Source organism: Oncorhynchus tshawytscha, linkage group LG05, assembly GCF_018296145.1.
Source record: "Oncorhynchus tshawytscha isolate Ot180627B linkage group LG05, Otsh_v2.0, whole genome shotgun sequence".
Classification (NCBI taxonomy): domain Eukaryota; kingdom Metazoa; phylum Chordata; class Actinopteri; order Salmoniformes; family Salmonidae; genus Oncorhynchus; species Oncorhynchus tshawytscha.
In genome coordinates this window covers 32152485-32179874 of record NC_056433.1, presented here as the reverse complement: position 1 = coordinate 32179874, position 27390 = coordinate 32152485, and positions in this window count along the sequence as shown.

Below are 27390 nucleotides of genomic sequence, written 5' to 3'. Positions count from 1 at the left end.
AGAACCAAAGACAAAACAAACAGAAAAGGGAAAAAAAGGATTGGGGATGGCTAGTAGGCCTGCGACCGCCGAGCGCCGCCCGAACAGGGAGAGGAACTACCTTCGGTGGAAGTCGTGACATGAATAGTAAATAGAAGTTCAAAACTTGTAATGTTCACAAGAACTTAAGTTGATAAAAAGACCTAACACAGCATTAGGTGATAATATGTGTATTATTGTGGATTTATAACCAGCTATAATGGGGCGGTCATTTTGGACCGGGAACACAGAATGAATTAACATGAAATGAACACAACAGGAGGGTTAAGAGACATTAGAAGAAGTCAAACATGTATGTTACTGTACCAATTGAACAACATCTACGGCTGGCCATTAATGGATGTTAAATTTGACTTCATGGGTTGGTTATGTGGCTTCTTCTAACCCATTGCTTTCTACTACATATAATAGGATACAATTATATATTGACATCAAAAACAAAGTCTTTTCAGTCATTCTAATTAATGTTATGCCCCTTAAGCTTCAATAGGACATGGAAATATGGAATTATAGATTAGCCAAATTGTTTTACCTGAGCATAACTCCAAAACTAAGGACTTATTAGCCAGCCCTACTCTGTTATGATTTTGTTGTCATGGAGGACTGATTGGGCTCATTTCTTAATTATTTTTATTTTTTAGCTTTATTTAACTAGGAAAGTCAGATAAGAACAAATTCTTATTTACATTGACGGCCTACCCTAGCCAAACCCCGACAACGCTGGGCCAATTCTGCGCTGCCCTATGGGACTCCCAACCACGGAATCATTGATTCCCAATCACAAATCATTGATTCGAGTTGAAAAATAAATGCTGCGCTCATGGAATGGCATGCCTTGAGCACTACTGAAAAGTGCTATTTACATGTGAAAATGAATTCCATATGCTGCATCTATTGTTTACCTTATTGTTGGTGACTCTTTGATATCTTGATAATATGCAGCTGTTTAAAGGGCAAGTCCACAGATGAAACCATAACAAAATGGACTCCCTGCCTCTGTTTTGGTAAAAAGCTGAGGGATGGGCCTGGAGAAATGTAACCACTCTCAGACTAACAGACAGAGCTATGGATGCAAGGACTGGCCATCCGTGATATCATAATTATTGTTTTAACCATGTTATGAGGCTATACAGTGTTTGTTTACGTTTACAAACATTGGAGAAAAACAAGTTTATATTTTGGGTTCTCATGGAGTGTAACAGTTGAACTAAGCTCATGAGGCATTTATCCGAAGTGTGCGAGTCTAAGTATGTGTCCATTGGGCCTATGAATTATTTTTATTTTTATCAGCATGAATTCAATTGAGCAATAAAAGCCTCAGTTTTCTTCCATAGGCTTGGATCTGCAATATGCAGCTGTTGCAAGAGCCCATTTTTCACTGGCTGTCCACTGGTTTCAAAAACAATGATTGATAGGCAGCTTAAACTTCTTGAATTCAACCATTATTGGGTTCAAATACACATTTAGATTTGTGAACAGCCATCCACAACAACCACAATCCGTAAGCCGCAAACAGCTAAATGAGAGAGCAGCAGTGTGATTCACATCAATGCGCTAAGTAGATATCAATAATAAGTGATATCCGTATCGTTGTAGACTATATCACTGCTGTCATCCTTACCTCTAAGCGTTTATTCAAGTTGGATAATCGTTGGATGCCGACAGCAGTCGCACCATGGGAAGACATAGCTTGGACTGTAGCCCACAAAAGCCTATTCCTGCTTTTTTCCTACAATCCATAAATCACATTTGGTGTGTCATCATAGTGGTCTCTGAATGATGGTCAGACTCTCTCATGTTGAAAGAATTTAAACTTGCACCTTTTTTAATGATGAAGTGTCAAAGATTATTTTTCGCAAACATCCTTTCTAAATTTTAAAGTAATCCTTGAAGTATTCACCTAGTTTTTCTGTGATCTGATTACAATATTTTAGCTGGTAACGTAAAAGTTAGTTTTTTTTGTAATCCGTTACTCCCCAACCCTGCATTTGACATTCTACGCAGATTCTTACAGCAATTGTGAAGCTCTCCACATACCTGCAATGACCTACAGTATGCATGCTATCTTAAACAGGCACGCTTTGTGTGATTACATAAGAAGAAATGTATAGTTACAGTAACCTCCAAATGTGGCCATGGATATTACTCATTTTAAGGTTGAATGTTAAATGAGTTTGTAAGATAGGCTATTTACTGTATTAGCACTCAAATCCATGAAAATGAACAACACAAGGAGACCGAGAAGCAAAAATAATATACTTAATTTAATCCGTGCTCAAAAACATAAAGTGTGCAAGGTGCTATAAAAAAAATAAAAACATTAAAAAGGAGCATATGTTTCATCCTTATGCCGCCATCAGTGCTGTACAAACAGGTTTTAAAGAGAAACATATGCTGTGCGTAACAGGCACAAGTGCAAGCAGATACAGTAGTTGATTAGATACTGGCGAATAGGGAGTCAATGCATGTTATCAAGGAATATGTAGAATAATAAAAAAAATGGACAATTCAAATGTCATGCCTATTGTCATGCCTACAGCCTATTGTTACTTTTTTTCAGATAGTGGATATAATGTTGGTACGAATTCAACATATTGTTTTCCTCCACTCTATTCACTGCCACTTAAAATTCCAATAAAAAACATTGTTTGTAATCCCAGAGCCTGAAAATTACACTGTTTTAAAACTACTCAATTACTAATAGCTATATTTTTGTACAGGCTTTTTAGTTTCATCAATCCCACTTTTTCACAGCTCCCTGACAAATTTACAGTTTACAAATTTTGATATTATGCTAAAAGGACTTTCCATTTCTAATATGCTTTGTTGATTCATCGAGGGGGGATGGAGAAATGGGGGGAACTTGAGGAATAGAAGGAAGAAAGGAAGGTCCTATTTTATCATCATGGCAATGGGTGTCACGGAGCGGATCTGGTGTTTTACTTCGCTTATAGGATTTAAACTTACCAGCAAGTCCCATTTAAATAATCATGATGCAATGTAGTAAAAACATGAAAGACGTTATAGGTTGGATAAGATATCTCTTGACGAATAAAAACTCGCAAACAGTGTACCGTAATCTTTATGTGCAGCCGGTGTTGTGGGATGTGGTTGGTAGTCTGGCTGGGTTTTCCTTTAACCATTTGTCACACCTTATTCTGTACATTTTGAATGCTATCATTGGCAACTCCTGATATAGGAGTGATACTATTTTCACATAAGTAAATATTTTTCTTTGTGAGCGGGAAGAATTGTGGTTAAATGGTGATGATAATTGTGTGTGGGAGAGGTAATAACAAGCTTCCTCTCTGCAGCTTGTGATGCCAACAAGATGACAGGCCCAAAGCAGTTTTAATCATTGTTATCCTTTTTGATTATACGCTGACTGAGGTCATATTACATTCATCATGCTGTGCTTTGATGGATTGCTGAATCCCCCTCCCATTCCATCTAAACTTATTCATTTTTTGATACGTCATATTCAATTCCCAAAGGAAATGTGATAAGAATTAACACTGGCAAGCACCGAGTAGAGGCCGAAAAAAGGATGACCTCTAAAATTAAATTAAACACTGTCAAAATGTTTTGCCTAATTCATAATGAAAAAAAAGCACATTTGCCCTTGGCTGATTAGCAGGATCGGATTGAATATCTGCTCCCCCTTCTGAGGTTTCATGAGGGTCAGTGTTAACAAAAGGTTGCGCCATTGAACGTCTGCGTGTCATCACCAGGATTACAGCCTATTACATGGGCTGATCAGCTGAGGTCAGGGAGGCTACCGTCAAACGTGCTTTAATTAAGAAGAAGTGATGATATCCCTAACTCCTGCTCGCTTACTTGCTCTCTCTGCCTGTCTCTCTTCCTTTCTTTCTCCCTCTCCTTCTCTCCCTCTTTCTTCCTCCCACCCGTTGCCTTCCTTTACTGCTAAAGGAACATTGAATTACAGTAGGTTCCATCTGTGGAATCTCAGGCTTTCAGCAAGGTCAAGGTTTTTTTGTAGGGAATGTTTCAAATGGAGTGCGACATCTCTGCAGTGTTCAGGATACTGATGAAAGTCAGTATGTTGCAAAAGAGGTTCTTCTCAGAGTATAACTTAACATGGTTTTACAAAATTCTGAGCAGAGAATGGAGGTGAGTGTGACCTCATTAGAGCACTGGGTAGAGCAAGGCCTTGGAGAGATTGGCCAGGTAAACAAACTTCCTGTAATTACACTGTCTGAAGCACTGAAATTTGCTGCTATGTAAATTGGCTGCAGTGTTTCAACACAGAAGGCCAATTGACTACCTAGTTATTCCCATTCATCCTTGTAATCTCAACAGTTCTTGACATTGACATTTGTGTATTACAAAACACTTATTGCAATCACGAAGATATGCGTTTTAATTTGTGGCTGTCATGATCTTGGAAATGAGCGGACCAAGGCGCAGCGTGAGTAAAGTTCCACATATTTATTTAAGTGACACAAACACAACAAAACAAAACTTACAAAGACTGTGAGGACATAGTGCCCAAACACACCAACAAACAATCAATATCCCACAAATCACAGGTGGGGGAAATATGACCCCAATCAGAGGCAATGATAAACAGCTGCCTCTAATCGGGAACCACATTAGCACCAACATAGAAATAGATATACTAGATCACTCCCTAGTCACGCCCTGACCCTATGGTTAGGGCGTGACAGTGGCCTAATTTTTGAAGACAGTGACAGTGGACAAGACAGTGGAGAAGACTAACATAGAATAGAAGCATCACAGGTAGTGAACAACCGTATACAGAATTATAGATGGGCATTTCCACATTAAAGACCCATGAGCATTAACATATGAAGGCTATAGGAGCATGTCAAATTAAAGCTAAGAGTCTTCTTAAATATTTTATTAAGGAATACATATACATTTTCCAAACAATTTTAAATCCTAAAAATATGGAACTAGCAAAGGCATTGATTTCAGGTCAAACAGATGGAAAAGGGGTCTTAGACAACACCTACCAGAAAAAGTCTTAAAAGCTAGCGCAAATACATCAAAACACATTCATGTTGAAGTAAAGACCAACTAGTATCAACACATATTTCGTTTTGAAAAAAGTATTTGCCTTATGTAAATTTAAGAAACATTGCCTTGTGATTTTGAACTCCGTTACTAAAAACCAACGTATCTTTGAGATATTTAATAATTTCCCTCCTTCATGAGGAAGAAAGATAATGAAAGTTCACAGGAGAAACAAATAAACGTAGACCTACCAATTAGTTATTAAAGTGTTTTTACTGATATCATTCATTATTACGCTTATGAATTATTAAGTGATTCGAACGTGCAACGCTGTTACCAAATCGGTAACGGAATGACAGAAAAATCAGTAACAGAATTACTGCAGTTGAATTGGCTACAATAGGACATCATATTAGTCACAAACCACAGTTGGGTCACCCACTACTGTCCCTCCCTTCCACTGGCATAATGTTATGCCCAGCTCATAATAGTTTTTTCTCTTTCTGTGGTCTGGAGTTCAAAGCAAGACTGTGAAAATATCCTGGTCAACCTCTCTTTCTCCTCTCTCTCTCTCTCTTTGTTCTCTCTGCCGCACTCTCTCTGTTCTCTCTTGCTCTTTCCAGTTAATGTAAACTCTCCTGGCTCTTACTTACACCTACCCTCTTTCCATTTACTGTAACAAGCATCCTCACCTACTGAGCACCGACCAACATTGGACGTCAATTGTAGTACACTATTAAAACAGTAAAGAAAAGTACAGTACTGTACAGTAGAGTACAATACACTAGAGGAGAGTACAGTATGGTGTACTGTATTGCAGTGTACTCCATTGTACTGTACAGAACATATCTACCTTGCTGTACTCTACTGTACTGTACTGAACTCTACTCTACTGTGCTGTGCTGTGCTGTATTGTGATGTTCAAACTTGTGAAATGTAGACATTTATGATTGGTTCAGATCTGGTCCGTACCAAACAAATGTGGTCTTGTTTGGGGGAGGAGCTCATTACAATAATAGCCAGTGTGGAGAATAATACCCACATTTGCTAAAGAATGATGCTGCTTATTTTTACCTTTGTGTGCCTATTCCGGATACATCACCATGCTGTTAATATCCATAATTATGCATTTCTGTATAGTACAGATCGGGGATGTAGTTCCATTACTATAATCATGTTACTGAATGTAAATCCACTTCACATACTGTAGTTCAATAACCAAAATAAAGGTTTTCAACCTCAAGGTGTCAAGTCATAGCTGACAGCCCCTTCTTTTTGCAGAAATCTTGGAATCTTAATTCGGAACTGAGTATATGGAAAACGTGGTCGCATTAAAAACTGAGGGAGATTTTACGGTAATTCTGTCATCTGGACATTTATTCCAGTAAATGTGTTTTTGACAAATTTTTGTAAATTGATCAAAGTAGCCCTTGTGGATGGAGTTGCATGGTTTGTTAAACTTTGAAATCAATGTTTTTTGTTCGAAATGCATTTTAACGTGTCAAATCTGAGTCAAAGCAAAATTCCATTATCGTGGAATTGCCCAGATCTGATTGTGACTCCCTCTGTCGTAGCGTACTCACACCCTATCCCTCACCATTATCACCTCTAAAAGTAGTGGCACAGGAGGCGAACAGAGAACAAATAACAGAGTGAAGCTGCAGATGTTGTAGATATGATGGAGGGAAAGTATAGAAGCGGCCCGGTAGGTCAAGGCTGAACACCTATTCCTGTGCAAATTAAGCAGCCGTATGAACAATCATCCAGGCCTCTTGAAGACCGCATCCATCACATGAGTAATACCATTATCATTCACTGTTCACTGCGACTGAAAGCCGTATAATCGTCCTTATTCCCTTGCATCAGTCACTGGATATTGAACCTCTAAACACATACACCCATGGACACACACACACACATCCTGTATACGTTCTAACAGTGTAGTGTAATATAGGTTATTAGAATGGCACATGATCACTAATTACCTGTACTTATAGGACACAAGATAAAGTTATCTTTGACCGTTTATGTTTTATTTCTAAATTAGGCCAGGTACATTAATCTTCATGGTGACCTGATTATAAGCGTCTCACAGACAGACCCTCTGCTTCTGTGTCTCTGTGTCCAGGTCGACCTTGTTTTGCAGGGTATCTATCATAATCCCAGAAGTTACTAAACTCTCAAGGGTCAAATTGCCATGAGAGATGATCTCTCCCCTACTGTTCATCTCTTCTACAGTCAGAGGGGCTGTCAATCATGGACTATGAGTTACATGTTTTGTTGGTAGACATTTCAGAAATTGTATATCGACTTCCAGGTGTTGTGCTCTACATTAGCTCATTTTTGCAGAGATCATTATCGCTGTGATAGTTCTCTCTGTTACAGAACCACCTAGCCAGTATACAACTATAGCTATTCTCGATATGTCCGTCAGCCTTAGGCTTGGCTAAATGATATTTTACCTGTCCTCAAATTAATCTTCCTAACATCTCTGATGCTGTCACTCATCGCATTGTGTAACGTATCGATAAGGGCCAGAAAATAGAGATCGGTACCCAAACCACTGACTGGGCTGGCCAAATCAATCCAATGTCTCAACAGAGCCAAGAACAAATGCCTCTGCTTAAAGTCTATTCAAATTCCTGCCTAAGTCCGTGAAGCAAATATAAACAATGCTAATGCATTATATTTCCATTTCTCTAGTTCCAAATCTCCGACAGAGCCAAGCCACTTAATTACCAGGTTCAATCATTACTGAGCCTTGTCTTATTTTCTGTCTAGGGACGTTTTTGCATCGGTCTGCTGCATTGATTCTAGTCAGACTTAATGAATAATTACAATTTCTGCCGGCGCGCGGGGGCATGCAGCATCAACATCAGTGGCTCCCCATACTGACCTCTTTTGGTTCTGGCATCATTGCATTACGAAAGTTGGTGATTGTGTGAATTGAAGATATTTTTCAGTGACTGCCTTGGTGAGAGCAGCTCTCTGATTGCAAGATCAGTTTCTTGTTCTCTATTCTTATGATGTTTGTTTCAAAACACACCATCGACCCCCAACAGGGACTCTTACAGATAATTGGCCATTGTTTCTGTCCCTCTGGAGATCACACAAATCGCAAGTGTTTACGTTTTTATCATGGCGACTTGAGTACAGTCATCTCAGTGTGAGGTGCAATACAGCATATTATAGCTGGCCAAATATGGATTTTTCAATGCGTTTCAGATGTTTTCGGAAGATGGGCAGGGACTCCACTGTCCTGACTTTAGGGAGAAGCTTGTTCTATCATTGGGGTGCCAGGACAGAGAAGAGCTTTGTATGGGCTGAGCGGGAGCTGCCCTCCCATAAGGGTGGGAGGACCAAGAGAGCAGAGGTGTCAGACCGGAGTGCTCTGGTTGGGTTGTAAGGTTTGAGCATAGCCTGAAGGTAGGCAGGGCAGTTCACCTTGCTGCTCCATAGGCAATCGTCAGGGTCTAGAAGATGATGCAAACTTTGAACTCTGAATGTCAGTGGAGTGTGAGGAGGAGCGGAGTTGCAAGGCAAGGTTGAACACCAGGCAGGCTGTGGCATTCTGGATAAGTTGCAGGGGTTTGATGGCACAAGCGGGGAGCCCAGCCAACAGAGATTTGCAGTAGTCTAGACGGGAGATAACAAGTGCCTCGATTAGGACCTGTGCCACTTCCTGTGTGAGGAAAGGTCACACTCTAAGGATGTTGCAGAGCATAATCCAGCAGGAGCGAGTCACTGCTTTGATGTTTGCAGAGAATGACAGAGTGTTGTCAAGGGTCACACCAAGCTTCTTTGCATCTTCTGTTTTGTTGAGTTTGAGATGGTGGGCCGACATCCAAGTTGAAATGTATGCCAGGCACACAAGATGCGTGTCGCCACATGGGTGGGAGTAAGAAGGGGAAAACAAGAAGAGTACTTGAGTGTCATCCGCAAAGCAATGAGAGGAAAGACCATGTCTTCGCACAGCTATTGAAGAGGAGTGGGACAACATTCCAGCGGCCACAATCAACAGCCTGATCAACTTTATGCGAAGGAGATGTGTCACGATGCATGAGGCAAATGGTGGTCAGACCAGATACGGACTGTTTTTCTGATCCACGCCCTTTTTTTTAAGGTATCTGTGACTAACAGATGCATATCTGTTTTCCCAGTCATGTGAAATCCATTGATTGTGAATTGATTTAAATTGACTGATTTCCTCATGTAAACCTGTCAGTGAATTCATTGAAATTGTTGCGTTTATATTTTTGTTCAGTGTATAAATATGCATATAAAAACCCATGGTTTCTCTTTTCTGTTTTTCTCTGTCTGTCTTCTCCATCATCCTCTTATTCTCATCCTACTCATCCATCTTGGTTTGTCTTACCTATTCGCAATTTACTTGTCGTGACTTCCGAAACTTTTCATGCCCCTCGACTTATTCCACAATTTTATAACCTGAATTCAAAATGGATCAACTGAACTTTTTTTTCTCACCCATCTACACACCCTAATGACAAAGACAAAATAAGTTTATTGAAAATGAAATACAGAAATATCTCATTTAGATCAGTATTCACACCCCTGAGTCACCCCTGAGCAGCTTAGGAAGAGATTACAGCCGTGAGTCTTTCTGGTTAAGTGTCTGGTGGAAAGCAGACTGAACCAGGTTTTCCTCTAGGATTTTGCCTGTGCTTAGCTCCATTCCATTTCCTTTACATCCTGAAAACCTCCCCAGTCCTTAACGATTACAAGCATACCCTTTACATGATGCAGCCACCACTATGCTTGAAAATATGGATAGTGGTACTCAGTACTGTGTTGGATTGGATTTGCCCCCAAAAATGTTGATTTGTATTCTGGACAAAAAGTTAATGGCTTTGCCACATGTTTTTGTTTTTTGGGGGGGATAGATTGTGGCTTCTATCAATGTAATTGTCTGCATCATTTCTAATCCCCCATATATTTTTTCGTGTCATTTTTTGTTGTTGCCTTGTTGCAAACAGGATGCATGTTTTGGAATATTGTTATTCTCTACAAGCTTCCTTCTTTTCTCTCTGTCAATTAGGTTAGTATTGTGGAGTAACTACAATGTTGATGAGCATCCTCAGTTTTCTCCTATCACAGCCATTATACTCTGTAACTGTTTTAAAGTCACCAATGGCCTCATGATGAAATCTCTGAGCGGTTTCCTTCCTCTCCGACAACTGAGTTAGGAAGGACGCCTGTATCTTTGTAGTGACTGGGTGTATTGATACACCATCCAAATTATAATTAATAACACCATGCTCAAAGGGATATTCAGCGTCGTCTTTTTTCTTTGACCCATCTACCAATAGATGCCTTTCTTTCCGAGGCATTGGAAAACCTCCCTGGTCTTTGTGGTTAAATCTGTGTTTGAAATTCACTGCTTGACTGAGGGACCATACAGATAATTGTATGTGTGGGGTACAATTCCACTTTGACATTTTGGATGTTGTGTGTTGGCCAGCGACTTTTTTATTTTATTTAATCAACTTTAATATCTGACTGTAACACAACATTTTTTGGAAAAAAGTCAAGGGGTGTGAATACTGTCTATATACTATACAGTATATACTCTTACTGTGGACTTTACAATCTCAGTTCCATGCTCTAAACCCTTTCCTCTGGTCAAACTAACTACGTCATGCTGACCTGATGCAACGTTCAGTACGCCGCCAGATTTACGGCACAGTTGCTGAGTTGGAAACAACATCCATATTTTCCATGACCACATTATACAACATGTGTGGGTGCACAAACTTGGCCCAATATAGAATTTGAATTTTAAGAACAACAAAAAGCAATACCGTTACGACCTGCTGAGGTCATCCCTTGTGGGATAAATAATGAGAATGATAATAATACATTTCATTTGTATAGCCCTTTTCATACAGAATTTCAAAGTTGCAAAAATATATATTTTCAAGGAGCTAGGAGTTGATGGGAGATGGTCTTCCACAGTTAGATGATGATGCAGTTCAGTAAAGGAGTAGCTTGTATGGAGGGGTTGTCGATGGTACAGCCATGGAGGGAGAAACATCAGTCAGACAGGCAGGCCCAGAATTTTTCATCAGACACCTCTGTCTCTGAAGTTTACAGCTCGTACTTCTCCTCTGTAGGAAGGCTGGGACATCCACCACCAAAAGTGTAGCACCCACTTAGGTGATGCTTCGGAAGCTATAAGCACCTGAGAGACCACCACACCTCAGAAGTAATCAGTAACAGTGTCCTACGAGGCGAGCCTCTGTAATCCCCTCACACAGTCCACATCCTTACCGAAACAGGTGGCAGCTGGAATAAAAAGCTGGTGCTGTGTTGATCAGTTGTTGATACATCATTCAAATTAGATTAGCCAGCTAGCTAGCTATAGCTAGCCATGTCAAGTAAACAGACTTCCCATTTTCAGTTGCAACTCCATGGGTCACTACCAGATATTTTAGCTCAACCCTCAACAGGTTATCAAACCACCCCCTCAAAAAGACTTAGCTAAAACGAACAAAAATAGCTACAATATTTACAGATCTTTCTCACGGCGCCATGGCAACCACGGAACATGATACTTAGGAGATGGCAGTGTCAGTGCAAGATTATTTTCAAAGTGGTTAAAGAGGACTCCTAATGAGAGAGAAACAATTATACATAACATTTTAGCCTAGAAGATTCAATCGAACTACATTTGCTTCCGGTACATCCCATTAATGATAATGAGATGAAAGAAACACAAAAACTCACACCCGTTGTCATTCCTAACACATGTTGATGATCATAACTTTCTTACATTTGAACTGTTATTAAGAGATGGAGTCTGGACAGGCTAATTGAGGAAACTTCCCAAATGGACTTAGAGTGAATTAGCGAACCACACACACAGTAAAAGTCTAGAGCATAAAAGGCTTCACTGTTCACTCCTGCTTGGCTGCCAAACGTATACGTTTCCCCATAGTCTTAATATATGAATTGAAGAAATGTGATCATAAATATTATTTAAGCGATCCACGTTAGACGTCCCTCCGAATGAAAAGCTCGGCAATCCTGTTGATGTAAGCTGCTGAACAGCGCACTTGCACTTGATATGCATTTATGGATGAGAAAGGGAATTTTCCTTTTCCAAAAAAGAGCTCCGTGGGGAATTGGAGAGTCCCTGTTTAGTGATCTGCTGCCGAAGTCAACAGCCAGGGTTTTATAAAATAGGCCTAGGTACAATACATTGTTTATTGCACTTTGGATTAAATAGACACATTTGGCAAAGTTCAAGTTCAACTTTAATTCATTGGCACAAAATGAGTTAGACAAAAAATGTAATTTGTCTCTGGCTTGCATAGCACAGGTGTTGGTTGCCTAATTTCACTATAATAGGCTAGGCTTAATATAGGTTAAAATACAAATGAATCCTCTCAATTCCTCTTTTACAGTACCAGTCAGAAGTTTGGACACACCGACTGATTCCAGGGTTTTTCTTTATTTTTTACTATTTTCTACATTGTAGAATAATAGTGAAGACATCAAAACTATGAAATAACACATTGAGTGTTAAACAAATCAAAATATATTTAATATTTGAGATTATTCAAAGTAGCCACCCTTTGCAGACTCTTGGCATTCTCTCAAGCAGCTTCATGAGGTAGGCACCTTGAATGCATTTCAATTAACATTCCTTCTTAATGCATTTGAGTCTTGTGTTGTGACAAGGTAGGTGTCACGCCCTGGTCAAAGTATTTTGTGTTTATCTTTATGTATTTGGTCAGGCCAGGGTGTGGCATGGGGTTTTTGTAATTGTGGTGTGTTTGTCTTGGGGTTTTGGTGGTGGTATTGGGATTGTAGCTTAGTGGGTTATCTAGCAAAGTCTATGTCTGTCTGGAATGGTTCTCAATCAGAGGCAGGTCCTTATCGTTGTCTCTGATTGGGAACCATATTTAGGCAGCCATATTCTTTGAGTTTGTCGTGGGTGATTGTCCTTAGTGTCCTCTCGGTTAGTTTGCACTAGATAGGCTGTTTCGGTTTCGATTACGTTTATTGTTTTGTGTAGTGTTCGTGTTTCTTTATTTTATTAAACATGAATCTCAATCGACACGCTGCAGTTTGGTCCGACTCTCCTTCATCACCACTAGAAAACCGTTACAGTAGGGGTAGTATACAGAAGATAGCCCTATCTGGTAAAAGACCAAGTCCATATAATGGCAAGAACAGCTCAAATAGGCAAAGAGAAAGAACAGTCCCATCAGTACTTTAAGACATGAATGTCAGTCAATGCAGAATATTTCAAGAAGTTTCTTCAAGTGCAGTTGCTAAAACCATCAAGTGCTATGATGAAACTAGCTCTCATGAGGACCGCCACAGGAAAGGAAGACCCAGAGTTACCTCTGCTGCAGAGGATAAGTTCATTAGAGTTAACTGCACTTCAGATTGTATCCCAGATAAATGCTTCACAGAGTTCAAGTAACAGACTCAACTCAACATCAACTGTTCAGAGGAGACTGCATGAATCAGGCCTTCATGGTTGAACGTCTGCAAAGAAACCACTGCTAAAGGACACCAATAATAAGAAGAGACTTACTTGGGCCAAGAAACACGAACAATAGACATTAGACCAGTGGAAATCTGTCCTTTGGTCTGATGAGTCCAAATGTCTTATTTTGGGTTCCAAATGTGGTGTCTTTGTGAAACGCAGAGTAGGTGATCGGATAATCTCTGCATGTGTGGTTCCCACCGTGAAGCATGGAAGAGGAGGTGTGATGGTGTGGGGGTGCTTTGCTGGGGACACTGTCTGTGATTTATTTAGAATTCAAGGCACACTTAACCAGCATGGCTACCACAGCATTCTGCAGAGATACGCCATCCCATCTGGTTTGCGCATAGTGGGACTATAATTTTTTTTTCAACAGGACAATGACCCAATACACCTCCAGGCTGTGTAAAGGCTATTTTACCCAGAAGGAGAGTGATTGGAATGCTGCATCAGATGACCTGGCCTCCGCAAACACCCAACCTCAACCCAATTGAGGTGGTTTGGGATGAGTTGGACTGCAAAGTGAAAGAAAAGCAGCCAACAAGTGCTCATCATATGTGGGAACGCCTTCAAGACTGTTGGAACAGCATTCCAGGTGAAGCTGGTTGAGAGAATGCCAAGAGTGTGCAAAGTTGTCATCAAGGCAAAGGGTGGCTGCTTTCAGTGGTATAAAGAACTTAAGTATTGTTTACTACATTCCTTAAGAAAATACACCTAAAGGTACTTATTACATTTTGAATGCTTAGCGGACAGGAAAATAGTCAAAATTCACTCACTTACCAACCGAACAACCCTGATCATCTCTAATGCCTCTGATCTGGCGGACTCACTAAACTTACATGCTTTGTTTGTAATTATGTCTGAGTGTTGGAGTGTGCCCCCGGCTTTCCGTAAATTATAACAAGAAAATGGTGCCACCTGGTTTACAAGGAATTTGAAAATATTTTTTTTAAATTTTTGATACTTAAGTATATTTTATCAATTGCATTTATTGTTGATACTAAAGTATATTTTACATCAAATAATTGTACTTTTACACCAGTATACTTTTATTGGGTGACTTACTTTTACTTGAATAATTTTCTCTTAAGGTATCTTTACTTTTACTTAAGTAGGACAGTTGGGTACTTTTTCCATCACTTGCTATTTTGAATTGTTTAACACGTTTTCAGTTACTACATGATTCCACGTGTTAGAAAATAGTAAAGATAAAGAAAAACCCTTGAATGAGTAGGTGTGTCCAAACTTTTGACTGGAACTGTATATTTTCAGGAAAGAAGCACCTTGCTCTTGCTCAGTGGATATAAAATAGGCTACAGCATTCACAATGAACTGGAGGGGAAGTTTAAATGGCGAGAGCGTCTCTGGTGTGATGTCATCACATTGGCTGGTGGTAAAAATGTAATAAATGGGAATTCTCTGATCTCCTAGAGCTCATTTATGATAGAATGTTCATATTTGAAGATTGCCAAAAGGCCAGTCTCTTTGGCAATGAAGAGGAGTGGTAAGGCCCTGTCTGGGGGTATCATCGGATGGGGCCACAGTGTCTCCTGACCCCTCCTGTCTCAGCCTCCAGTATTTATGCTGCAGTAGTTTATGTGTCGGGAGGCTAGGGTCAGTTTGTTATATCTGGAGTACTTCTCCTGTCTTATCCGGTGTCCTGTGTGAATTTAAGTATGCTCTCTCTAATTCTCTCTTTCTCTATCTCTCTCTCGGAGGACCTGAGCCCTAGGACCATGCCTCAGGACTACCTGGCATGATGACTCCTTGCTGTCCCCAGTCCACCTGGCCATGCTGCTGCTCCCGTTTCAACTGTTCTGCCTGCGGCTATGGAATCCTGACTTGTTCACCGGACGTGCAACCTGTCCCAGACCTATTATTTGACCATACTGGTAATTTACGAACATTTAAACATCTTGGCCATGTTCTGTTACAATCCTCACCTGGCCCAGCCAGAAGAGGACTGGCCTTATAGCCTGGTTCCTCTCTAGGTTTCTTCCTAGGTTTTGGCCTTTCTAGGGAGTTTTTCCTAGCCACCGTGCTTCTACACCTGCATTGCTTGCTGTTTGGGGTTTTAGGCTGGGTTTCTGTACAGCACTTTGAGATATCAGCTGATGTACAAAGGGCTATATAAATACATTTGATTTGATTTAAGGAGTGTAGTATTAACTAACGAGACTAGTACTCAGGCTAGGTAATACAGCGTTCTCCAGAACAGTGTCATGATACGTGTTGTAGGAGACAGTAAGATTGACCTATATTCATTATAACCCATTTACAATCATATTTTTGTCTTTATTTTCTTATGCATTATGATCTTTTCTGCTTCCCCGGTATTGTTTAGGTTAATTATGGTGGTGGGAGAATCTATAGGGAAGATTGACAGGGGGAGGACATCAATTCACACCTACTACCTGAATAAAGTGTATTGATGTATGTATTGTATACATCCTGTTCATGTTTGTGTTGACTGTTGATGTATGGTCTTGGGTTATCTTTACCTTGACCCTTGACGATGACATTTGAATAATGATCCTGATTGAATTTTACAATGGCTATTACATGATGTATACAATGCCTACGGCTAACTGAGTCTCAATATGTTTTCATATTGTTTAGTGTTGACTCATCCACCTTCAATTGACAATAGATCTAAGGGTATTGTTGAAGTGTTTACCCATGTGCTGTTACACAGACATCTGTGGTAAGTAGCAGACCTCGATTAAAATATTAGCCTACCAGAAATCTTTCAAATACGTTCAACGTTTACTTTAGCCTGTCTGGAGTGCCAGATGGTCGGGGTTTGGAGTTTTGTGGCAATTCAATTGGTTCCTTTCCAGACAAGCTCAATGAAGCCCAGCTGAAGTATTTAAACGGATTGCCAATAGTGTTTGATCCCGGGTCTGGTAAGCAGCAGTGTCCAGTGTCCATGATGAGATGTGCCGGCTAGGCTGAAATTGCTCCTCACCCACACACTATTATTTCGCCACCTAGGATGATGAAATGTACAGCTGATAAAGTTAGCAAGTGTGCGACACGGACATCAAAGGACTGCAAAATAAATATTTAATATTAATATAGAGCAGAAAATATACTCTGGCTAAATCACCATGTTTTAAAAATAGCATTGCGCCTCAAAATAGACTCAATGTTTTTGTGGCCTATATTTTATTTTGTGTGTGCTTACGGTCTCAGAAATAATAAAGCGACAGAACTAAAACCATCACGAGGCCAATTTAACTGAATTCTGAGAGGTATTTACAGCATTAAAAGTGTGAATGCTGTGAAAACAGTGAAAGCCAATTCCTCATTATAAGTCAACATAAAGGCTCGCTAACTGAAATGCCGCTTCCATCTAGTGGACTGGAAGAGAAAGTTTAATCTTTGTGACATTTAATTCACAACACCCGCTATTTTATAGGCAATGAACATATCATAGGCTATACGCTGACCATAAGCTAGTTTACACGCTTACCAAATGCAAAAGAATGGACGTCGAACAACAATAACCCACATTTTATCCCCTGAAAAGATTTGGCATGGGTTGCCAGATCCTCAAAAGAAGTTATAAGGCGGCACCATCGAGAGCATCCTGACCGGTTGCAACAGGGCCTGGTATGGCAACTACTCGACATCCGACCATAAGGCGCTACAGAGGGTAGTGCGTAAGGCCCACCAGGACGGATTACCAGGACGTGTACTCTGAGCATGTGCTAACCAACTGGCAAGTGTCTTCACTGACATTTTCAACCTCTCCCAGTCTGAGTCTGTAATACCAACATGTTTCAAGCAGACCACCCTGTGCCCAATAACACTAAGGTAACCTGCCTAAATGACTACAGACCCGTAGCACTCACGTCTGTAGCAATGAAGTGCTTTGAAAGGCTGGTCATGGCTCACATCAACACCATTATCCCAGAAACCCTAGACCCACTCCAATTTGCATACCGCCCCAACAGATCCACAGATGATGCAATCTCTATTGCACTCCACCCTGCCCTTAAACACCTGGACAAAAGGAACACCTATGACTGGTTGCATCACTGCCTGGTATGGCAACTGCTTGGCCTCCAACTGCAAGGCACTACAGAGGGTAATGCGTACGGCCCAGTACATCACTAGGGCCAAGCTTCCTGCCATCCAGGGCCTCTATACCAGGTGGTGTCAGGGGAAGGCCGAAAAATTGACAAAGAATACAGTCACCCAAGTCATAGACTATTCTCTCTGCTACCCCCCACCCACCCTTTGTTTTTACACTGCTGTTACTTGCTACAGTACATGAACAATTTACCTCGAATAACCTGTACCCCCGAACGTTGAATCGGTACCGGTACCCCCTGTATATAGACTATTTTTTGTTGTGTTACTTTTTATAAAAAATGTTACTTTAGTTTATTTAGTAAATCTTTTTCAAACTCTATTTATTGAACTGTATTGTTGGTTAAGGGCTTGTAAGCATTTCAGAGTAACCTCTACACCTAGTGTATTCGGCGCATGTGACAAATAAAATTTGATTTGAATGGGATTTTATTGCGTAAGGGACGCAGGAAGTCAATTTTGTGGAGGAGTGGATTGGTAATGGAAGTTGTGGTGGGCAAATGCAGACAGAGGTCCCGGGGCGTGATTGACACCCTTGCCCCCCTGTTCGGCTGAAGTGCTGAGTGGGTTGGCATGGCCGTCATATCCCATCAGGCCCTGCCTAACTCAGGCCCATCAGTATTCACAGGTAATTTGTCTCTGTGCCGCCTGTCTGCTTGCCAGCACGACAGAATATGCCAACTCGCCATCTCTTTCTGGTCCACCTGGGGTGGTGTCTTGGGTCCCCTGGAAAGGACAGAGACAGAGCTCTGGAGCACTGCAGGTCATCGGCCACAAAGAGAAAAATCCTCATCCTCAGAGAGTAAAGTCACCTTCCAGCGAGAGAAAAGTAATCATCCAAAGATAGACAAATCTGCATCCACTGAGAGAAAAAGGCTTATAGAAATGATTATATTTCCCACAATGAATCCTAGTGTCTTGTTAGAAGAAGCCTTTCAAAAAAGGTTTTCAGAGAGCCTCATCAGTTATCTCCTCCCCTGTCTTTAGAAGGTAATGGTAAAGTACATGTTGTGAAGAACTCACTGGTGCATGAGGACTAATGCTAATGGCTACGTCGAATTGTTGCTCCTCAGAAAAAATCTATTTAACAGGTGGGTGGGTGTGGGAAACAACAACTTCCTGTTAGCCTGAGGCTACTGTGGTACTATTTGCCCAGCACCAGAATAATGGCCTGTGGCCATGATTGCTTAGTCAATAATTCAATGCAAGAGTGCTAATCAACAGCTAGCCACAGCTAGTCAATTGTTATACAGCTAAAGTCTCACATGTTAACCTCAATGTATTTATTCTGAGGCAGCAACAGCAGAATGGGTAATATAGTGCAAGGTTTCTCTTAAGTGGTCAATTTCAAGTCTATTTCTCCCTACTTCTCTATATACAGTATGTCGCTTTTTCTCTCTCCCTCTCTCTCTTTCTCTCTTGTCAATGGAATACAGCACCTTTGAAAGTGAGAGAGTTTAAATCTGATTTGTAGAAGATTTGAAAGGCCTGAGGAATAGTACCATGGTGGTAGGAGAAAACATTGAAATGGAACTTCATTTCAACAACAAACCTAACCATCCTGACCTCCTCTCCAACTCCAAGTGAAAGGGTGTGCCATCATCAACAAAGAGAACATCACTCAATGCCAATCACTGGAGGAGCCTCGAGTAGCCAATTCCATTATTCTCCACATTAATCTGTAATGTAAAATGTCATGTAAAAATGTAAACGTAATCTTCCACCCCATCTGTCCTTATGGTTCCAAGAGAGGTTTATTAGAACAATATGATACTGTTAACTAATTAACCCCTTAGAGTTCATGTCCGCGCCCTAAAAAATATAATTAGCATAATAAAAAAATTCCCATAAAACCTGTCAGTTAAAGCTAGAGATATCTTTTTTTTTTGCATGGGAGGCATCTCAATTCACCACATCTGCCTATGTGACGGCGCTATAATGGTGTTTGTCAGACCATGAGATATCCCCAAAAATCGTTATTCTCACAAAATCGTCTGAAGCATCCCAATGGTTAGGCCTAAAAAACTATTACGACCACTCTATGGAAAGCGTATTAGGACTCGTATGAAGTTGGGTACAGCCGATCTGCAAACTTCTGTCTGTAGTGTCCAAACGATTTGGGCTACACACTAATAGTCTCATGAACACGTAGTTGTCGGTTGTTTTGCTCAGTTTGTCCGGGAGGCCAGCTCGAGGAAGAGTCTTGGTGGATCCAAACTTCTTCCCTTTAAGAATGATGTAGACAGCTGTGCTCTTGGGGACCGTAATGTTTTTTGGAACCCTTCCCCAGATCTGTGCCTTGACACAATCCTGTCTCGGCGCTCTACAGAAAGTTCCTTCGACATCGTGGCATAGGATTTTGCTCAGACATGCACTGTCAACTGCATCGGAGTTCAACTTCAAGTCTCATAGCAAAGGGTCTGACTAGTTATGCAAATAAGTTATTGCTGTTTTGTTTTAATATATTTGAAAACATTTTTTTTGCTTTGTCATTATGGGATATTGTGTGTAGATTGACAAGGATTTTTATTTATTTAATCAATTTTAGAATTGTAATGTCACAAAATGTGGAAAAGGTCAAGGGGTCTGAATACTTTCTGAATGCACTGTATATGGAAACGTTTTAGTGCCAAAACAAAAGGGGTTAAATACATGTAAGAAAAAATAACAAATCAAATCAAATTTTATTAGTCACATGCACATGGTTAGCAGATGTTAATGCGAGTGTAGCTTGTGCTTTTAGTTCGGACCATGCAGTAATATCTAACAAGTAATCTAACAATTTCACAACAACTACCTTATACACACAAGTGTAAAGGAATCAATAAGAATATGTACATATAAATATATGGATGAGCGATGGCCGAACGGCATAGGCAAGATGCAGTAGATGGTATAGAGTACAGTATATACATTTGAGATGAATAATGTAGGGTTTGTAAACATGATATAAAGTGCCATTGTTTAAAGTGACTAGTGATACATTTATTACATCCAATTTGTTATTATTAAAGTGGCTAGAGATTTGAGTCAGTATGTTGGCAGCAGCCACTCAATGTTAGTGATGGCTGTTTAACAGTCTGATGGCCTTGAGATATAAGCTGTTTTTCAGTCTCTCGGTCCCAGCTTTGATGCACCTGTATTGACCTCATTTCAGTTTGTCCGTGATGTGTCCATCGGAAGTTAAAACTTTCCACCTTCTCCACTACTGTCCCGTTGATGTGGATAGGAGGGTGCTCCCTCTGCTGTTTCCTGAAGTCCACGATCATCTCCTTTGTTTTGTTGACGTATTTTCCTGACACCACAATCCGAGGGCCCTCACCTCCTCCCTGTAGGCCGTCTCGTTGTTGTTGGTAATCAAGCCTACCACTGTAGTGTCGTCTGATGATTAAGTTGGAGGCGTGCATGGCCACGCATGGGTGAACAGGGAGTACAGGAGAGGGCTGAGAACACAGCCTTGTGGGGCCCCAGTGTTGAGGATCAGCGGGGTGGAGATGTTGTTTCCTACCCTCACCACCTGGGGGCAGACATTTTGAGCCTGTAATCGAACCCACAAATGTTGATGCTCCAGATACTCAACTAGTCTAAAGAAGGCCAGTTTTATTGCTTCTTTAATCAGCACGACAGTTTTCAACTGTGCTAACATAATTGCAAAAGGGTTCTCTAAGGATCAATTATCCTTTTAAAATGATAAACTTGGATTAGCTAACACAACATGCCACTGGAACACAGGAGTGATGGTTGCTGATAATGGGCCTCTGTATGCCTATGTAGATATTCAATAAAAAATCTGCCATTTCCAGCTACAATAGTCATTTACAACATTAACAATGTCTACACTGTATTTCTGATCAACTTGATGTTATTTTAATGGACAATTTCTTTTGATTTTCTTTCAAAAAGAAGGATATTTCAAATTGACCCCAAACTTTTGAACTGTAATTTATATATAAAAATGTATACCCCCCTCCCTCGGCTTAGTGAAAGTGGGTGAAAGTGCTGAAGCAAAGTCACACTCTTCTCTTCCATTTGCTACTCCTTTCTTTGTTTTTTCTCCTTCAAACAGAAGGTGCTTCATTGTGGAATGTCTATGAGTGCCTTGACCCTACCACTTGCACTTGGTCCTTCAATTGGCGACGGTAACTTATCCTTCTTCAAAACAAACACGACCACTCGGTGAACTGTAAATATACAGCAATTAGCATAATAACTGTGTGGAATGCCACATTGAGACAGTCTGAGAATATTAATAATTGTACATTTTATTTCACCGCTATTTGAAGATGGTACAGTGAACATGAAGTACTGTATTTGTAGGTGTTGATGGTGCACAATGTCGCAAACACAGGCAAGCACAGCATGCGCACACACACACTAAGGTCTCAAAGTATGATTGTATACACACATGCCAGCATCTTAAGGTCAAGATTCACTGAGTGAGTGCACAGTGTGTTTTGTCTGAATCATCAGACGGTCCCACAGATGGTCTGTTCTGTATGAATATTTATGGTTCATGGATTAAATGGTTTCAATTATTCATAGTTTATCCATAACTTCACAGTTACATCAAATGAGTGTGAGGTGTTTTTGAAAATGTCTCATGAAATCAGAACCCTAACCTCGATTAACCTCATGAAATAATTCTGTACTTCTTTAGACTAGAATTTTATCAAAACATTTGTCACATACACCAGATAGGTGCAGTGAAATGTGTTTTACGGGCAGCCATAGCAGTACTATATATAGTAGTTTTCTGTTATAGTTTTTTCGAAGTCTGAGCTTTTGTCTTTGATACATTGCAACGCTGTAAGTGGATTTTTAAATCAAATATGTAGGTATGTATTGTCACGCGTCTTTCATTGATTTTGCATTAGTTTACACACGTGAATCTCCCATAATTATTTATCTGACGATTCATTGCAGTAAGGGCGTTAGGTACCCTTGTGCCAGTAACCGAAAGGTCACTGGTTCGGATCCCCGAGCCGACTATTTGAAAAATCTGCCGATGTGCCCTTGAAGTAAGTAGCTCTGGGTAAGAGTTCTTGTGGTGACATTGCTTCGAGAGGCAGTTTGGAACTCGGTAGTAAGTGTTGCAACCGAGGACAGTTGATTTTTAGCACTTCGGTACTCGGCGGTCCTATTCTGTGCGCTTGTTTGGCCTACCACTTTGCGGCTGAGCCATTGTTGCTCCTAGATGTTAGAAATTGGACTAACTGCCATATTGAAAGTTACTGAACTCTTCAGTAGGGCCATTCTACTGCCAATGTTTGTGTGTGGCGATTACATGGCTGTTTGCTTGATTTTATGCACCTGTCAGCAACACTTGTGGCTGAAATAGGCAAATCCACTAATTTGAAGTGGTGTCCACACACTTTCGTACATTTGATTTACAAATATTCTAAAGCTGTATGTGGAGTTATAAGCCAGCTCAGACTTTGAAAACACTACAACAGAGAATATATCAGCCTCTTAAAAGAAGATCTCAATGTTTTGATGTAACGTGTATAGAGGAAAATGCAGATTGCTCCATGTTCGACCAGATCAAAGGATTTTTAGCTATTCGAGTGATGACTGACTGTCATGGCAGATAATGTGGATAGATGACTCAGCAGCAATTAGCTGAGGGATATGGGCCAGAACCACATGAATTGTAATGGGGCTGTTGTCACTTCATTGCAAGTCTGACTGCATCTCAAGGTTGTCTCCCAAATGGCACCATATTCCCTACACACTATGTAGGGAATAGGGTGCCATTTGAGACACAACCAGTCTTCTGTTCAAACCCAAGTACGTATTGCATCCTCATCGCCATGCATATCTCACCTCTACTCATCGCACATACTCACTGAACCCTGTCACTGAATCCGGTTTGCTTGATGTCTGAATTCATTGACACTCATTCACCCCAGTCATCTTGCAAGTGGATGTTTATTGGGGGAGATTTGGTCATATCATAGGTTGATACCACGCAAATGGCTTTGTATTAAACTATATAGCTGTAGGGAAATTCCACAGTAAGAGTGACACACACTCACTTTAAAATGTATACCAAGCAAAGGCCACTGATTGTGAAGTTTAACAAAGCATTAACCTATATTCGGAAGTCTACTTTTAACAATTGCCACTGAAAATGTTACTAAAACACATTTACTTGAGGAACAGTACAGATGCAAAGTTTGATAACAGAATGACAGTAAAATCTCTTATGTGATCACGTTTTCCAAAAACTGTTAAATATCTACTCCGAATTAAGATTCAAAGATGTCTGCAGAAAGAACGGGGTGTCAACTACAGTGGAGGCTCCTCAGAGCAGGAAGGGGAGGACCATCATCCTCAGTGAATTTCATAAAAATATATATTTTTAAACATTTAAAAAGTTAAAATCTTTAGATTAAACTATACTAAATATAATCACATTTCACTAAATATCTGATTAAAACACACTGTTTTGCATAGGTCTACAGTAGCCTTAACAGCACTCTGTGGGGTAGCACCACAGTGTAACCAGAGGACAGCAAGCTTCCGTCCTCCTTTGAGTACATTGACTTCATTATCAATCCCATAGACTTACACAGTAATTATGACAACTTTCGGAGGACATCCTCCAGCCTATCAGAGCTCTTGCAGCATGAACTGACATGTTGTCCACCCAATCAAAGGATCATATAATTAATCTGAAAGCATAAGCTACAGCTAGCTAGCACTGCAGTATATAAAATGTAGCTGACTCAAAGAGAGATAAAGACAATAGTTAAATAGTTTTGAACAAATTAATTTCTTCCAAAATTAAGGAGAAGCAAGAGAGAAATAGAGCGAGAGTGTCATTTTTTAAACTTTCAGTTTCACTTACTTAGCTAGCAAATGTAGCTATCTAGTTTAGCTTGGTGAATCACCCTGCTCAAACGGAGGGATGCTATGTTAACTAGTTGGCTATGACATTCCAACACAACACTGGAACTCTTCCAAGTCAAGGTACACTTTTGGGATTAGTCATTTATTGTCACCGAAGCCACGAGTGTAACTGTTTACTGACTGTACATTAATGTTACTGCATGATTGTAACGAGTTTACTAGCTTACTTTAAATGGAAGCAAACGGAACAAAATGAGCATAAACATAACAGAATTTGTCCAATAGAAACTCTTGTTTACAACTGTTGGACTAATGAGTTCACCCTATATCAGCTTGATGCAGGCAATAGTGTGCATGCCAGTATTGTTGGTCACTGTCTCAAATTTGTCTCTCAACCTGTGTGTTCCTACGTTGTAAACTTTCATTCATTAGCTAGGTTGTAGCAACCTCATAATGGGTATAGGGAAAATTTGAGTATAATGTAGAAGCCTAAAGCTATCGCTGTTACATTGAACTGGGTGAATGGAATACGAATAAGAGTCATCCAGTATGCTGTAATAGAAATAAGGACAAGCACATGAAAAAAAATATCCTCCCTCATCTTAAACGGCACTAACCGCCACTGGTAAGCTATGATATGACACCTTAGGCTCTATTTTAATTAACCTAATGTGATGGTAAATCTAAGCTCAGGCGGTAGAACTACAGGTTCAGCGGTTTGTCATAAATAGTTTTTCTGTTTTCCCTCTTACAATTATTGGCACACTTGCTGGCATTTGTACGAGAGGGCAGTGTTATGATGAGTGAACAAGTTGTGGGTGTGGCTTGACCTCTCACTGGCCAATCAGAGCGTGCTCCATGGTGAAATATGTGGTTGCTTCAAGTTGTGTATTTACAGTCTTCTATGTATGGCCTTGGAATCAACTCTAATTCCAATGTTAGTCCATTATAGTTTGTTAAATGGCTTACAGAAACAAAATGACAAAATGCTAAATACGTTAACTTGAACACATTTGCAGTACACATTGTTCTATGTAATTACATGACTTCAATAGCATTCCCACTGATATAGGGGCAAGGCCTACTGTAAATTTCATTATGGCTGAGCTTGGACATGCCAAACATTGTCAATAAGCAAGTTTGAGTTTATTTTTACAGGGACAATGCACATTAATCAATGTTTCAGTAAAAGGGACTGTTTTAGCCGGCCGGCTAATTTTCAACCGCAGTCCCTTGGCAGGTTATTAAAAATAATTACAATAACAAAGCAGACAAGCAATTAGCAGTGAGCACATGCAGAGCAACATAGGACAAGCAACACGTAGCAAGCAGACAGAGCAATAGTATAAAAAGCAACAAAACAAAATACATAAAGCAACAAAGTGCTTCCAAACCTCACAAGTTACAGGCAAGATGGAAAGCGGCAATACACAGCTAGGGATTATGTCCACAAGTCTGATTGGCCTTTAGCCATGTCTTTACGTTTTTTGTGAATGTGCGATAGGTGGTACAGTTGTTTGTGTCTGATGGCAGTGTGTTCCAGACATGGGAAGCTGTTTAATAAAAGTACTAAGTGGAGCCAGACCATTTAGGATCTTGACTACAAGACATGCGTCGGTGTATTGCTCAAGATTTTCCCAACTCAGGAGCTCATGCTTTCTGAGGATGTAACAGTGATGATGTCTATTGGGCTTTCTATCAAGCCCTTTGAGAGCCTGTTTGTCGTGTGGTGGTTATTTCTGTATTATCAAATGAGGGGAGACAAACTTATCACACAAGTCAAAGTTAATCTTAATCAAATATCTTTACTCACTTATTAATAAAGGAGTAAGGTCACTACATGCACACAGAGTGAATAGAGTGAGAGCTCTGCAATAACAAGGCTGGTCAACACAACACTCTTGACTGTTGGGTTGAGAGACCCGAAACAAATAACACCAAGATCTTTTATATGGAACAAGATACACCCCCTTAGTCTACATGACAAACAACAGATGTGTGGAATGGGTCTTAAAGTGAGACTTGATATATGACAAATGAGTATCCCCCAGCCAGATAGCATTTGCTATGATGACTGTTGTTATTATACAGAGTTTGGCCCCTAAGACAAGGCTCTGATCTCGTCCCTGGTGCTTCACAGTACAGAAACACCAACTCATTCTATGGCATAAATCAATTGTCAGCTCCAGATACCCCTATTTCAAGTAAAACCCATGTCTTGACCACATGCCTAGACTATCTGCAAGGAGCTAGAGTAGAACCCACCCCTTTGTAAAAACACAGCCTTAGTAGAACAGAATTTGTTTTACTATTTGTTAACCGTTAATATTAAACAAATCAGGTAAATACATGATTCTTCTCTCACAGAGATCACTAAGGGGAGTGAGCCTCTGGGTCATGCACTATCCCATGATAGGTGCAACATCAGAGATGGCATACAATGGTTCCTGACACTACCCCATACATCCTGCCTCAGACATGATCTCCCCCAAGGCCAAAGGAGGGAGTGACATACGCACAGACATTATGGAGACAAGTAATTGGTTCCCCATTAATCACGCCATCCCTTCACATGGTTTGCAATAGGTAAAGAAGCATATTCACATATGAAGACAATGGTCCCTCCTGTCCTCTTCTCTTTCTGAAATTCTGCGTAGCAACAGGGACATGTGATAGACAAGCCTGACTTCTTCCCTCTCTGATATGAGGGAGGAAGTGCAACTGCCAGAGTCCGAAGGGATACATTCTAATAACAATAGATCAACAGTTCAATCATATGACCATATTATGCAGATAAGACATCTTAATTATCTATGTTACGGAGCTAATTCTGATTCTTCCACCACAGTAGACAGACTGAATGGGTTTTAATATTGTACAGTAAG